This window comes from Cajanus cajan, chromosome 10 (assembly GCF_000230855.2).
Source record: "Cajanus cajan strain Asha chromosome 10, NIPB_CcT2T_4, whole genome shotgun sequence".
NCBI classification, from domain to species: Eukaryota; Viridiplantae; Streptophyta; class Magnoliopsida; order Fabales; family Fabaceae; genus Cajanus; species Cajanus cajan.
In genome coordinates this window covers 2,722,756-2,726,587 of record NC_138526.1, presented here as the reverse complement: position 1 = coordinate 2,726,587, position 3,832 = coordinate 2,722,756, and positions in this window count along the sequence as shown.

Genomic DNA, 3,832 nt, shown 5'->3' with positions numbered 1-3,832 from the left:
GAACTTTTTATCTTTCACTACACATTTTGCTGAAATTTCAACTTTTATATGTAACCAATAACTATACATGTATATACACACACAAACCTCCACCACCATATTGGCGTTTATATAGCTTCCTAATTAAGTAACCATCAGTAATGGAACTTAATTAATATCTTAAGTAAGCTTTATATATCCCTGTTAAACATAATCCATGAAAAGTTTCTGAATATTCTAATCTTTGATTTAAAAACTATTTTATGGTTATCTAGTTTGAAGTATTTCACTATTCCATTAATGATGACTTTGTGAATTAGTATGGGTTGGAATTCTGAATGATCTGAACAGTTTCAATAACAAACAAATATAATCATTATTTAATAGTAGTACCATTAGTACATACAACAGAAACCCTAGAATAGAACCAAAAACAAATGACGTGATGAATGCGTGTTATGTGGTACCAAACTCCATGGCATGATGTGGGTGCCATCTTCAACACGCAAGTATATAGCAATGATATATTTGAAGGGTAATGGGACAACATTTTGGTACCTAAGTGTTACCGTATCCTTAAATGATGTGACGTAAAATATGATTGATTTAACTATATAATTGCTAAATATACTATTATTATTGTATAATTAAAATAACCATATTGTATAATACATTATTTGAAATAAGATTATCCTTTTAAGATTATTGTAGAATGCTAAAAGGAAAAGGAATGGAAGATCGAGCCAAACCAATATTGAGATATGGAATTTTTTAAATAATAAAAAAAATGACTTTTTGACTTTTAGACACCTTTCAAATCCCATTCTTATCCGCTGAATCTTAGAGTAAACCATCCAAAGGAAAAAGACAATGATTGATAATGGAAAATGGTTGAAGCAGACAGAATTAAACAGGATAATCAAAATTCAAATGGTAGTGGTTATATGGTGACGGTGTGATTGTGAACATGATTAGTTTAATTATATCTATCATGACCAAAGCATGAACATGTTGTTTAGAAGAAACAATAAATCCCATTATAATTTATTACTAATTTTCTTATTTATCTAATAAAATACTCTTACATGATTTTATATTTGTAGGATATTGAATATATCTATTTAATATCATGCTTCTTCATAAAATTTTAGGAAGATTTTCATAAGATATAACATTACATCTTGTGCCTACATGTCCACCAATTTGGAAATGTGATCTTTTCTTAGTCTAATGAAACTCCTTATCCTCCATATATCCACCAATTTTTCTATTATGAGATATGAATAATTTTTGGGGTTCTTCTGCCTGCATGTTTGTCTAGTTCTTGAAATTGATCCATTTGAATATGGTTTTGCTGGCAATTCTTGAATTCACCACAAAAAGAAGACCAAGCACACTAAGGTGGGAGATAAGTGGCTTTTGTTTCTGGCCAATAATGAGAATTGAATTTCCACAAGTTGACCCTTTATGGCTGCAATAAAGAAGCCCAATTCAGATTCCACATACGAAACGAAAACGACTTCAACATTTATTTTACATGAAAAACCATCAAAAAGGAGATGATTGACCCATGGAAAGTTTGAGGTTGATACGTGTTTGATTTGTCAAGCTCATTCTATTTGCGAATTGCAATTAGTCCAAACAATTGCACAAAGTCAATTCACTTTTACGAGCATCAATTAAGACATGAATGTAGTTGCCACTTACTCGTCAGTGAAACGAAATCTGTTTAGGAATAATGTGTGTTTAAGAGCATAGTCAACTTACCAACCCCATTCTAATGGCAATTGTCATAAAAACAAAACAACTCTTGCAAAGAAAAAATACATTTTACTTCAAAGAGAACAAGTTCATTACGGTTTTACAATGGAAAAGATGATGATTAGAAACTTGTGAATCGGAAGGCAATAACACGAGCAGCTTTGCTTAAGGTAGCACTAATAATGCTTTTACACTTTTTGCCGACAAACCATTTTTTTAATTTTCCAAATGAAAAGAGAAGGAAGAAGATCGAGCATAACATGAAAACATAGTTAATCAAAACAAGTGGTCGTGTTTTGACTAGCTATAAAACGAAATTATTTTTAATCATTACTATTACTATACTCATTAATATATATAAAAAAAATAGTTATGTTTGGATGCAAAAGTAATTTTTAAATTAATCCACCTCATTGGAATTATATAAAGGAATCGTTTATAAAAGTAATCCAAAAAAATGTTAGGAAATGATTTGCAATAGTTAATTTTATTTAAAATAATCAAAGTATTTTTATCCTTGAAATGCACAAAATAAATATTTGTTTTATATAACTAAAATTTATAGTAAATAAACATTTTTTAATATAAAATATTATAATTAAAATATTTAAATAAATATTTTTCAACATATTTTTTTGGTATAAAAATAATTTTCAATTTATAAATTATATTTAAATTATAAAGATAATTTATATTACAACATGTTATTATTTTAACTCTTGATATTTTTTAAAAACACTAGAATTTAATTTTAAAATATTGGATTTAAAGGAGCCCTACAAGTCTTTCATTGAAAATAAATATATAAACGCTTCCATCCAATATCACTAGTCTAATTCAAATAAGACTTGATCATTAAATAGTGTATAAATTATCAAACTCTTCGTCATAAGATCCAAATTTTAACTTTATTAAAAACTTTTCCCTGTATAATAGAAAGAATAAAATTATAATGTAATTTTCTTTATAAAAAAAATCACGTGAATAGTGCTCAAACTGTTTTTATTTAAATTTCATTAAAATACTTTTTTAATCCAATAATTTTATTTACTTTCCCTTTTACTCTCTAATTTAAAATAGACATTTTTAATCCCTATATTTATTTTTTTCAATTCATTTTAATCCATTTAATTTAAGATAAAAAAAGAAATTTAATCCCTCTAGTTATAATTTTTTAATTCCTATTGACATAGTAGAAATCTTCGGTCGTATTAAGATTAAAAAAAAATATCTCAACAATAAAACGAGAGTACAAAATAAACATACAACATCAAAAGATTTACTTTAGAATAAGTATATCAAAATAAATTCACCATCAGATACAAAAATTGAATTAATATCTTTGTTAAAAAAAACAATAAAAAGGAATAACTTAAGGGACTAAATGATTAAAAAACTATAAATATAGAGACTAAAAAGATATATATTAAATCATATGAACAAAAAAAAATTAAAATAAATAAATAAAAAACAAAAGGTCTATTTATACTATAAAGACTAAAGAGTAAAATAAAACACAATGTATTTACACTTTTCTTCAGAAAGCTCCAAGTTTATAATGCAGGCAACAGATTCACTGTTTTAGCGACTATAAGATTACAAATACCGATTCATTGAAGGCGTGGTTTAGAAAATAAAATAAAATAAAATAAAATAAAAAAAAGAGTTCTGTTCGTCACTATTTCTATCTAAAAACACTGCTTTTGTCCAAATCATATATAATTGAAGGGGGCCAATAATGTTAAATAAATATAAAAAAAATGCATGACAAATATTTTCAAAAAGTATCTTTAATATTCATGTATTTTAATATAATATATATATATATATATGCATAGATAATTTGATAAATTTATTACATCATTAATTTAAGTTCAAAAGTTATTTGATAAATTTTAAAATTTTATCATAAATTAATTATATTTTGATTTTTTTTAAAATCTCAAGTTTGTGGTTAAAACTAATTTCCTTCAAAAATAAGTTAATACAAATGCTTGATCCTCCAAAAAAACAAATGATGTATAATCTTCCGAGAGGATACGGATAAGCCATACCTACACTATGAGTTGGACAATGAATCAGCCCACAAGAA